Source organism: Apium graveolens, chromosome 9 (genome assembly GCF_009905375.1).
Source record: "Apium graveolens cultivar Ventura chromosome 9, ASM990537v1, whole genome shotgun sequence".
Taxonomy (NCBI): domain Eukaryota; kingdom Viridiplantae; phylum Streptophyta; class Magnoliopsida; order Apiales; family Apiaceae; genus Apium; species Apium graveolens.
In genome coordinates, this window is record NC_133655.1 from 107,677,455 (window position 1) to 107,690,679 (window position 13,225).

At 36.0% G+C, this 13,225-nt stretch overlaps 1 pseudogene; it reads left to right on the forward strand.

Annotated features, from left to right (window-relative positions):
* The first annotated feature begins 2,487 nt into the window (after positions 1–2,487).
* Positions 2,488–3,403, forward strand: LOC141685465 (alcohol dehydrogenase 1-like; annotated as a pseudogene).
* The last annotated feature ends 9,822 nt before the right edge of the window (positions 3,404–13,225 follow it).

A 13,225-nucleotide genomic window follows, 5' to 3' on the forward strand; every position in this document is an offset into this window, starting at 1 on the left:
CAGCGGGGCACCGAACCCTGAGGTTCAGGAGCATCAGCATGAGGATGTTTTATTACATGTTGGAGATCAAATTGTGAATCCGATAGAGTACCCTAACGAGGGACCGGATGAGATTCATATTGAGAATGTTGCGGTTGAGGATGTTATCCCAGAAGGGATAGTTGCTGAGGAGGATCTCGTGGAAAATCCTGACGGGAATGAAGAGAGGACCGCTGAGGAATTGATGACCGTAGTCAGGGCGACTACCAGAGCAAGAATGGCCGTGAGGGTGGCACTAGAGGATGAAGAGTTACTAAGGGCGCAAAGGTTAATGAGGGCAGAAGGAGTGGGGCCTTCCACGGAACCAATTACACCAGTATCAGACCCTCTTCCAGAGGTTCCTGTAGACACCCATGAGGTTCCACCAATTCCTGTTCCCTCCCCTGTACAGAGCCCAGCACCTACTGAGGAAATGCCACCTTTATCTCCTACACCATTGTCACCTGATACCGTGCTTGGTTATCCATTTGGATCCCCTGGGCCTGCACCACCTGCACCCCATGGACTGCTGGATGCTACCACTCAGGCTTCTCTTATCGCCGATTATTATATGACTTTGGGTGGCCTGTCTGAGGCCCGTAATGTTAGGAGTGATCTGTTGGATCGACTTACTGCACCAAGGATTGAGGGCGGGGTACTTCCGGCAGGACTAGCTTATAGCATGGAAATGATTGAGGCTACCACCCGAATTACAGCTAGAGGCCATCTTGAGGGTCAGGTTGATCCAGCTTTACTTGCAACTATCTTAGACCTCATCACCTCTGTGATGGAGAAGGTTAGGGATGTCGTGCGTGCTCGCATTTCTTGATCCATGGCAGTGTGCAGAGCCAGAGCGATCAGACAAGGGTTTCATGTAGCACCGCTTTTGGAGGATTAGCCTAAGTTATGAATGATTAGTTTTAATGACTAGATGATTATCTATGGTAGTACTTTTGGGATAGAAGCGATCAGATCTAATGATGTAATTCTCTTTAATATGTTCAGTTGTTTGTATACTCGATCAAATGGTTATGTATATATTCATTAATTTCAGTTCAGATCAGTTGTTTGTGATAAGTTCATATTGTTAATTGCACTATTAACACTTAAGAGAGTGTCATGAAGTTTGTAGAACTTGAGAATTGATAATTTGCAATCATGCAAGGACAGAACGAGGGAAAGACTTGAGCAAAGTAAATAAGACAAATATCTAGAGATTCTCAAAATTTTTCTAAGCATTATGCCCCCATGAGGAATAAGATTAGGGGCAAACCTTGAATGTGATAATCAGGGAGGTCGTAATTAAGATATAAGGAACCCAGAATATAATGAAGTGGAAAATGAGGATTTTAAATTAAAAGATGACCCCAATTATGGGGAGTAGGAAGAAATTTTTAGACTGAGAAAATAGAAGTCGAGCAAGATAAGAAGAACCAGGATGGTACTCCTATTGGGCAATCCATGGACCTGCCTAAAACAAAACTTATACTTTTACCCCTAACCACCACCTTGAGGAAATAATGTGGTGTGAAATTCTTTCAGGACCTTTAAGTCGCTAAGCTCTCAGAGTTCCAAGGAAATAGCTGACCCAGTCGAGGAAAGAGCCTAGCTAAAGGAAATACAGGAATCATTTGAGATTCTAAATGATTGACGAATCATAAAAGACTGTTTCTATCACTTACCCTCCTAAGAGACACTACACCATAGATTGCCTATAGCAACCAAAAATAAAAATGTAACTGAAATATCGTTGCTATTTCTCCTTCTAAATTTGGAGATATTGCAACAATTTTAAAAAAATGTTACAGTTGAACCGAGAATGTGTCAACTTGTGTGAAAAATTCGAATTCCCTTGCAACAGTTTTCAAAATACGTTGCCAACTCCAAAAATGTCAGCCCATTAGTTTCACGGGCTCTCAAACAAAGCGGGCTTTCAATTTTTTTTAACCCAAGCACGCAGATATACGCGGGATAAAATAACACTTTACAAGGATACACTTAAAAAAAATAAATACAAAAATACAGTAAACAAAACAAGAATTCAGAAAGAGGCGAACACCAAATCACTCTCACAGATTGAAATTGGATGAAGAAGAATCAAGCTCAAGCATTTAAGTTTGAAGATTCAAGATCAACTAAGAAGGCATGTTCTTCCCTAAATCGATTATTATGTCAATTGAATTTTAATTATGGTTAATTTGAATTTTTTTGAATCAATTTTGTATTGTGTGTTTGTGTTTGAGATTATACATCAATTATTCAAGTGGCTTGCTTCGATTATGTGGAATTATTTAATTTGTCTTGATGCAAATTGTTATGCTGATTAGCAGTTTCGATGAGTTAGGGCACAATGGTTTGACAGTCAACTTAGGTTAGTCATTCTGCAAATCTGGTTCGTATTGTGGTTTATAAGTTCCAAGATTATTATCCTTGCGGTAGCAGCACTAGTTATAAATTAATGGTTTACAGATAAATTAATGATTGCAGCTGCTGTGGCTTGGGAAGCAGGCAGACCACTAGTAATAGAGGAGCAGGCCACCGCAGAAAATGGAAGTTCGAATCAAGATTCATTTCACGTCTCTTTTCCATTCTGATGTTTACTTCTGGGAGGCCAAGGTATATTATATTGATGAACGTGTTCACTGCTAGCCTAAACATTATAGCTAGTCATTATATGTACGCTTTGCCTAAAGGCTAGAGCAAATTTGTTTTCTCTGTTTTTTATCCATTACACTTGCTTTCGTTTTCTAACAGGGACAACAGCCTCTATTTCCACGAATATTAGGTCACGAAGCCGGAGGGTATGTTTGAATTTTAATAAGAAAACTTTTAATACAAGAGAATAAATTTATGTTCTACTGACCTAGACTTCTAATTACATGTTCTAGACTTTATGGTGTGCATAATTTTATCCTTGAACGAATTTTATTGATTTTTATTGTTGGCTCCAGAGTCATAGAGAGTGTTGGAGATGGTGTTACAACCCTCAAACCCAGAGACAAAGTGTTACCTCTGTTTACAGGCGAGTGTGGGGAGTGCCGTCATTGTAAATCAAGTGAAAGCAATTTGTGTGATCTTCTAAGGATCAATTTGGACAGAGGTGTGATGCTTAGTGATGGTAAGCCAAGGTTTTCAAAAGATGGCAAGCCTATCTATCACTTTGTTGGAACTTCCACCTTCAGTCAGTACACTGTTGTTCACTCTGGCTGTGTTGCAAAGATCAACCCGGAAGCTCCGCTTGATAAAGTGTGTGTTTCTTAGCTGTAGTATATCCGCAGGTACAAAAGTGTTTATCTTACCATCTTCTACGCATTGATACTAGATGCAAGATACAATTTTTTTTTTTGGTTTTTCTAAATAAATTGCAGGATACTATTTTCTTTAAGTAATCTACAAATTAACTTACCAATAGAAAAACAAACCTAAATGGGACATCACTTATCTAGCTAACTAGAATCATCTGAGTCATATATATATCCAACCATTCTTTAAGGTTCTATAGTCTATACATTCATATTATTTCTTATATCAAATAATTTGAAGCTAGTCACATAACTGTATATATTATCAACACTGTAATTCTGTACCTTTTTCTTAGATAGGTCGAATTGCTCCATCTGTAATTGCTCCTGAAACAATTTAACACTCTGTTAAGAATGCCATTTTTCTACATTAAACAATTCACCTTATAGATATTAAGTTACAGGGAGACACGTAATTTAACCTTCTTGTCCTTGACAGATAATAAGCCTTCATTCAACAGCTGCTCCAACTGCTGCAACTCTTTTAAGCCCAGACCACTGAGGTCCTTCCCCATTATCTGCCTATAAATATGAAAAAACATGACAGAATTAAGCATCTTTTTCCAAGTACAAGTGTACAACTCTTTCACAGCTAAAAGAAACTTACATGTTTTTCAACTGGAGATCTGCAATCTCCTGTTTCAGACGTTCCACTTCCTGAACATCCTTCTTCTGAGAAACATTACACCATAAAAATAAACACGAATTTTATCTTCTCCCTTTTTATCAATTATTAATGTAGATCAATTAGCTAGCCTTTTCTGTAAATCTTTTTTGGTATACTTATTTTAACATCCAATTTTATCTCTTATTCAATGGTTGACTTTCATTTTGTCATTTAATCTCTAACTTGTTTCGCAGCAAGTATCTGTAGTTGTCTATACCTTATCAATTATGCAAATTTCAGTTGAAAGCGTAAGAGCTACTCTATGTATCTTGCTCTATCTAAAGTTGTCATGTTAATAAGTTTTTCTTTATAATATTTCTAAATTTAGCGATAGATTCAAGTTAATATCGATCTCAAGTTAATAATCTTTCTAAATTATGCAAATTTAGTGAAGTTTAATTCTCCCTTGAAATGGGCTAAATATGAATGCATCTGAGAAGTGTTGAATGGGCATCTCTAATGTTTCTCCTTTTCTCCTTTTTCGGAGCATTTAATTTATATATTCTGACTAACTTGTGCTTTGTGTAGGAATTTTATTTGTGCCAGTAGACATGGCTGAGTAGAACCAGCTTCCAACTGTTTATCAGAAATTTGCTACCCAATACAATTTTGGTTCCAGCCTTTCACATGATGTTTAAGAGTACCTATGGAAGCTTTTCTATACAGAAAAGCTGTTTTTCCTTTGGGAATTATACTGGTGCAGGACTGCAGTACCTTACGGAACGAACATACCCAGCCACCCAGGACCTTCCATTAGCTGGAGAAAGGATGCAGGTTTTGCCATCGATTTTCTCATGGATGGAGTCTCTGCAGCTGTGTCCAAAACTGTTGCTGCTCCAAATTGAGCTTGTGAAACTTTGATCCAGAACCAAGATAAATGCTTCTCATTTAGCGAGAAGCTAAATGAAGATTACTACTATTAGTTTTGTTTATTAGTTAATTTGTGTAGTATATTTATCCTTTTGTATTGATTACATTCTGAATTATATGCATGATTATGTTGGAACATTCTTTTGAATGGTTGTTAATGGTTATAAAATGACATTGGTGTTTGGTTTTGTGGCATAAAACATGCCTGGTTTAGTTTATTTACAGTCATATCCTACTCTTTTTTTAAAAATAATGTTGCAATTGTGTGCAAATATGTTGCATTAACAATTACATCGGCTATAAAATATTACAATTGGTTCAAAATTGTTACAATATTTTCAAATTTAACCTTAAATTTCATTGCAATTGGACCAATTAATGTTGCCTTAAGGTGGTTATTTAGTTGACAAAAATAGCTATTGCAATAATTTTATCGGGTTGTTGTAAAATACATTTTATTGCTATATATGGTTTATTGCAATAATATTTCGTTGTTGCAATATATTTCTTAATATGTTGCAATAGGACCTTTATTGCATCACCACTGGATGCAACGCCAAAATTTTACATATTTGTTGCCATAAATTCTACTGCAACAGAAATAGCCCATAAGCAATATATTTTTGTGGTTGCCATAGCCATTCTATGGTGTAGTGAGAGAGACCACCCACTAGTGAAAGTCCAAGAAAGGCACGGAGCAAGAGGTTATGATAAACTGATTAAAGTTCAGTCAATTGTTTTCGAGAAAGTAAATCCCGAGGTTAGGGAGATAGTGCAAAAGCTTTAAGAGCCAGAACAAAGGCGGACGAATATGATGAATTATGAATCTAAGATTATAAAAGTTGTAAAGATTTGTTTGGAGGACAAGAATCCCAGAACGACGTGATGTTTGAAGTAAATAATTAGTGGGTTCATGATATGATTGCAAGAGAAAGAAAAATAAAAAGAAACTGAAGTGGAAAGGAATATAAAGGCAATAGAGTTTGAGGAATGATAAGGGAGTTGGGTACGAGGAAACCCTAAAGAATCATAGTAATAGAAATAGAAAAGTATGTGATCGTCAGGATGAGGATGACTCACTATGAGCTAAAGTTGATGGTTAAAGGCATAAGAGATGTACATATTGTACCCCCTTTAAGTTGGGAGAATTCGAGGAAACCTTGAGATAGTTCGAAGGATAAATAATGAGACGCGGATAGACTGAGGAGACAAGAAAGTAGGAAATTAGGAAAATTGGATGAAGGAGGTGACCTTCAAGAATGTGAAGTGTAAGACCGGTGGCATGATACCCAGAAAGGGAGACACCAGGTATGAAAGACATCCCAACATTGAGATGACTGTTGAGATAAACAACAAAAGAAAATGAGGATTTATTAAGAAGATGTTCACGTTGAACACGACCAATATCTTCCAGAACATCCATGTTATCATTACCAAATTAGGAAAGAAAAGCGGGTAACCATTGTTATCTTTTGAAGGCCATGTTGGTTGACCTCAGTTTGAATAAGGATGCTATTGTGAAATTGGTATAGACTATCTGGGTGGGAATGATTGGATAAGATAATCTATCAAGGATATATGACTTGATTTATCCATGGAAGGATGCAAGTACCTTTTTAAAGGTGGAATTAAGGATATAACTTCGATAACTTGAGATGAATCCTAGGGGAATGCATAAAAGTTGGCATTCCACCCTTAATAGGGACAACATAAGTTTTGACAGTGTGAATTGGAAAGGATCAAGTTAGCAACAACCTTTAAGGATCAGTAGAGAAATTTTTTAGAAGTACATAGACAATGGTTCTAGTATTAGTAAATGGTATTTTGATATGCCCTGTATCTAGGGAATACAGGAGGAACGATTCAAGGATAACCTTAGAGGTTTTACAAGGGGAAAGGTAATATTCAAAATTCTCAAGAATAGAAATTTTGATAAAGGAAATATGAAGTAATAATAATAATGCCAAGTGGGGCACATGTTAAACCATGAGAAAGTATAGATTGAACCCAACGAAGGTCAAGAATGGTGAAAACAAGAAGGACCCAAGATAAGAGACGTCCTAAGTATGATCGAGAGTCAGTCGTGACAATGATTAACCTCTAAAGAGTGAGGCAATAACTTATGGAAAAAAAATGGTGGTATTTTTTTTTACTCATCAGATTTTAAGGAAAACATCTTCACACAAGCAGTGATTGGAAATGAGGTAGAAAATTTAGTTGGAGATCGTTCAAACGACATTGATTGTAAGGAAATTTTACTATCAGGAAAGGCCAAAGAGGTGGTCGACACTTTAAGTGTAAGAGAGCAATTATAGGCGCTCGTGCCAGAGGAATAGTGATAATAGTTGAAGCCGTAAAGGTTGTATTATGGTTTGGAAGATTGACATTCCTTCTGATGACTGTGCAATACCCAACCGTAATAGTAGTTTGGTAAAGGTTTAATTCGTATAATCGCCATGAGAGGGCTATCTATCTTAGAAGGTCCTATCTTGAGAAAAAGCCAGGACCATGTTTCAAAAAGGACTAAACAAACCTTTGAGTTAAGTCTTCTATTGAAGGCATTTGATTAAGAATGGTATTAACCTGCCATCATTGTTTTGATTGAAACTCTTCTGCAATTTTATCTGCTTCATGTCATATGTACGTCAAGTTCAAGAGTATTCTTCATGAATCATGAACGGTGATCATGTTAACTCCTTAGAAGAATTCTATACGACATGTATGGACTCCGTATGGTTAGATACAAAGATTTCATGGAAAGTGAATGACGACAGTAGGTCAGTGGTGGACCATAGTAATGCAACAATGATTATGCGAGTAATGAGCTGATCACAACCGTGAGAGTTGTATTGGAATGGATGTTGAGATTGAGTACCACTAATCGGGTCGTGTTGACGTATAAGTTATCTTTGATAGAAAAACTAGGTCGATTATTTACCTATTGAATATTTATTCCTTCTATCAATAGAGAGTCGTATTACTATACAAGGAAGGTTGCAGTGCAAGCATAGAATTCTAGTAACGATGATGTATAAAATGAGATTCCAGATTCAATTTTCGATGTCGAGGGAGTTTCAAAGGTGATTGAGTATAAGCTCGAGGAAGAGCATGGGTCCATAGAATGATGAACGGAATAGCAAAAATATTTAAGCATGCGAAATGCGATGCGATAATACTTGATGTTGATATATATACACATATGTTTTGTTCTCCTATGTCAAACCTCTATAGTTCAGAGGTAGGTTTCAAGCCAGATATTTTGTGGCAGTATATTTTTTTTTCATATATACAATTCTCTTCAATTCATTCTTTTCTCTTCTTTTCATTTCGTATAAGCTGAGAAGAACAACTCTTCCAGAAGGGGATTATTGCCGAATGACTATCTATCTGTGTGATAGAAGCCTAGTAGGATACCACATGTTGTTTAATTGCTTGTCAAGTATTAAAGGCTGGCCACCTTCTATACTAACTATGCAATAGAACAAGTGTTCATGATCATAGTGATCTCTCAACAAATTCCTTTGCTTCTATATGATTGATCAAATTTTGGAAAATAGAAACAGCTGAAAAAGGAGTAGTAAAGTTATGGTAGTATTCAGAATGGAAACATTCGTGATACTAAGGTTGACGTGGTTATTAAAAGGTTATAGAACGCTAACGAGCAAAAGTATAACCAGTATAATATTAGGAACGGAAGGTAGTAGCGATTACGAACTGGAAAAGAATGGGTATTGAGAAGCAAAAGCTCTAATGCTAAAAGCTATAATGAGAGTCTGTGCAATAGACTTGAAAGAATTTAGAATGATCACTTAACGCGGATTGAGTTTTCTCATGACAATAGATCATATGTCATTATCGAGATGTCGCCTTATGAGATCCTTGAGGGAAGACAATGTCCATCTCCCTTATGTTAGGATGAAGTTGCAGAGCGCAAGATGCTCGGACCAGCAGTGGTCCAAAGGACCAGGGATATAATAGATCTAATCAGAAGACGGCTGGTAGTAGCCCAAGATGGACATGAGAAGTATGTTGATTTGACACGAAAGGACAAAGAATAGGAAATAGGGGACCTAGTAATGTTAAAGGTATCCCTTGGAAAGGATTGATGAGGTTTAAAAAGAAAGGAAAGCTAAGCCTACGAATTGTTGGACCCTTTGAGGTATTAAGACGTATTGGGAAGTTAGCATATGAGCTAGCCCTACCCCCTAACATTTAGCAAGTCATAACGTGTTTCACGTATCAATGTTAAGGAAATGTAATTCGGATGCCAGATAAATAGGGGCATATGAGTGCCTAGATATGTAACCAAACGTAACTTATATGGAGCAACCAGGAAGGGTTATGGATTGAAAAGGAACAAGTGCTTAGGAGAAGGGTTATCAAACTAGTCAGAGTTGGTGGTAGAACCGCAATGTGGGAAAATTTACTCGAGAGTTAGGAAGTGCAATGCTAAGAGAGTATCCCTATTCATTTTCTATCTGATTCCGGGACAAAATCCTTTTAAGGAGGGGAACTGTAATAACCCTAATTTTTGGAATTTTTTTGAAACCCTTATGAATAGTGATTTTGCTGATTATGCTGAATAAGAAAACTTTTCATGCCACACTATGTAGGGGTTCTTCTATTGTTATTCTGAGATCTTATTAGTACTTTATATGGGATATAAGTTTATGTAAAGATCGTCAGAATCCAAATTCGAACACTTTGATTTTTCCCGAAAATCCACCAGATACCGAAAGAATTAAGTATAAGGGAACAGGATAAAAAGGATTTAAATTCAAGAATTATAAAAGAGGATCATAAAAGGAATATAATATATTGAGAAAGGTTTAGGGGAACCCAAGTAATAAGATCCCGGGTATGATCCCTCAAACGATAAACAAAAACGGAAGTTAAGCGAACCGCATAACAGATCAGCAGTCATTAGCCAAGTAATTAGGAGTTAATCAAAGGGTTAGTGGAGAGTGATGTCATCTCACCAACAAGAGGAAGACAAGTATTAAATAGATGACATAACCATGGTGACATAAGCATGACAAGTGAAATTGTTTTGTTGGATGATTCTTGGCCAAGCAAAAATTACCATGGTAAAAACCAAAAAGTAGCCAAGCCATAAAGAAAATAAACCAACTAATTCATTTCACAAAATAGCAAATAAACTTCTTGTTCAAGAACATGAAGCTCTCGGCTTCTTCTTGAAAGCAAAAGAAGAAAAGATCAAGTCCAAGCTCCACTCCATAATAAATTCAAAGGTAATTATGCAAGCTTCCTTGTGATTAGATAAGCATATCCTAGGAGTTTAAGCTTCTAATTCTTTGTAAATCTCTTTCAATAAATCAAGGAAGAATATGGTGAATAGTAACTTTCAAGAAATAACTTTAGTTTTCTTGATTTTTATGAAAGTTCAAGGTAGCTTAAGCATAGATCAAGGCTTCCATGGGCATTCCAAGGATCTTTCATTGATTAAAAGCTTCAAGGAAGGTATAACTCTAAATTATCTTAGCATTAAGTTTTTGGTATAAATGATTATGATGATGGAATGATAGATTAAGTGTAGTAGTTGTTTTGTAATGTTGAGATCTTAGTTCTTAAGTGTTTTTGTTGATTTTGTAAGTTAAGAGTAGCACTAGTTGTTCTTGATGATTCATGGTATGATTTGGGCTTGGTTTAAATGGTTTAAAGTGGTTGATGAGTGATATTTTCATATGGTTGTATTGGGATTGATTGGTGATGGTTTGGTGTTGAATTGGTTTGGTAAAATTTTGGGAAATCGCGAAAACATAGCCATCGTAATGCCCGATTTACCTTACACTGTTTTTGTTCTTAACATCAGGACCCGAGAACTCACTGTTAGGTTTTGACCACTTCCATGATTATATAGTTCATGTTACGAGCTTCGTTTTGATATGTGGTTCGTTTGAATCCGATGTACGGTTTGGGAGAAACGACCGTTTTAAGTAACGGCGTTTCGCGAACGAACCATTACCCCTCGCCTTACTTTGAAACCTTGGTTAAGGACTTTAAATGACTAATTGGGATATGAAACAATTATGTTAAGTGGATTAGGCAGTTGGTAAGGTACTCGCGAAAGAATCGCCTTAAAACTCTTAATGGTTAATTTATTAAAAATGGTGGAGCCGAGGGTACTCGAGCGACTTAAGAGAATCATTAAGCGCAAAGCGAGCGTTAGAGTCTAATTGGTTAAAGTATAGATTCTTAAGCGACTTTGGTTTAATTCCAACTTATATGTGGTTTATAGGTTACCAGACTCATCCCATGACTTTTACCACCCCCAGTCACTCAGGCAAGTTTTCTACCCGTTATACTGTTGTTGTGATGTATACATATGTATATGCATTATCTTGTGATAGATGCATGGTGTTTAATTAGCAAACCTTGCGATATATTGGAGTATGTGATATGGTATATATGCATATCTGTTTTGTAATCTTGATATATATTGTTGATTAAAATGCTTATAAGTTGCATAATACCTATGCTAGAGATAAGCAGTAGTTGCGCATACCCTTAGTATAGGGGACCCAAAGGTGAACACTTTCTAAAACCGAGAGTCGATGTTCCCGAGTATATATATATATATTTATATATATTGATATAGTTTTCAAAACTATTAATCGAATAAAGTTTATTCGATAACATTATTTTATTTAATGAATATTATTTTGAATATTCATTCGAGGGCTTATGACTCCGTTTATTTTATTAATGGATATTATTTTGAATATTCATTCGAGGGCTTATGACTCCGTTTATTTTATTAATGAATATTTTTGAATATTCATTCGAGGACTTATGACTCCGATTATTTACTAAATAATATTATTTATTTTATTAAAGAATAATGTGTCGATAATCAAACTTACTTTTGATTATTCAAATAAAGATATTACTTTCGTATAAGTATATCTTTGGTTATTTAATATTCATTTCAAGTATAAGTTTTACAACTTCTACTTCAATTATTTTTATAAAGATTATTCTTTATGGGAATATTATTTAAATAATAATATTCAGATATTTTCTAATATATTGGGACTGATTTACTTTATTAAATCAGCATCACTCCAAACATTCTTAAAAATGTTTTCGAGTCCTCAAAATGATTTTAAAGGTTAGGGCGGATCCCAAAACTCATTTTTATATTTAAGATCCTCCTTTCGAAGGGGATTTAAATACTCGCTCAAAACCTGAGGGATCTGGCTCTGTGGTGTGTTTCATATTCGCAACAAGGTTGCTATTTTGATAAAAGAGTTTTTGATTACTTACCCAACACTCGGGAAGTAAAATTCTTGGAGCAAGTTAATCCATTAACAGGCATCGCCTGGGAAATATCGGTGAGTTTTCCTTTCCAACTAGATACAACTTCTTAGTGGAGCCGTATCAACAAGTTTCTACTTGGGGAAAGGGAGAACGAGCTTTACGTTTCAGGGTCATGGATTTCATCTGAACTAGGAGTGGCGCAAGTGGTCGAGTAGCGCCGGCCCAGCCTTATTATATTGGCCCAAATGGCCCGGAAGTTCTGCTAAGACGGTCCATTCCTTAGGAGTCCAGTGTTCAGTTGACAAGTAAATCCGACAGGTTCTCCTCTACATGTAGAAAATGGTGGGGTTGCACTACTACGACTGATCATCGTAAGTGGTCTTCCTGGCGCGGCAAACTCCCGTAATGAGTTCATCATCCAATTGGATTTTTCTGCAACACTACCCAGAGCACTACGATAGAAAGGCTACGGTTGGCCGATTGTTAAGTGTTGGCAGGGTCAAGTTTTCAAAATGATGTTTGCATCAAATGAAGTATCTCGTAACATCATTTTATTTTGATGATATTTAAAAGATTGATTCTATACAAGTTTTGTCTTGTAGCTTAATCTATGGGATGAACTATTTATACATTGAACGGTGGTAGTTCAAGTAGTATTCGGAAAAGATATAAGTATATTGGAGAATCTTGTAACTTCATCTTTTAAACTTATATCTAGTTAATGATTGTCTTATGAATGACAAAGGTTTCAGAAAAAAAATGTTGAGACAAGGTTAGATATTTGAGATCACCTTGCAACGATATTTTTATACAGTTATAAACCGGAACTCTGTGGATGTTATACATGTCAGAGGATTTCAAAGATTGTGAAAAGTATATATGTATATATATATACTGAATATTTTGCGACTTGGTCGCGTTAAGATATCAGCTTGGTTCATTTCTTTTGACCAAGACTTTCATGAGTACTATGAGAATGCTCATATATTGTTAATCATTATACATATTATTTTGGTGGGCTTGTTGCTCACCCTTGCTTTCTTCTTTCATCACACAACAACAGATAGAAAAGATGAACATGACCAAA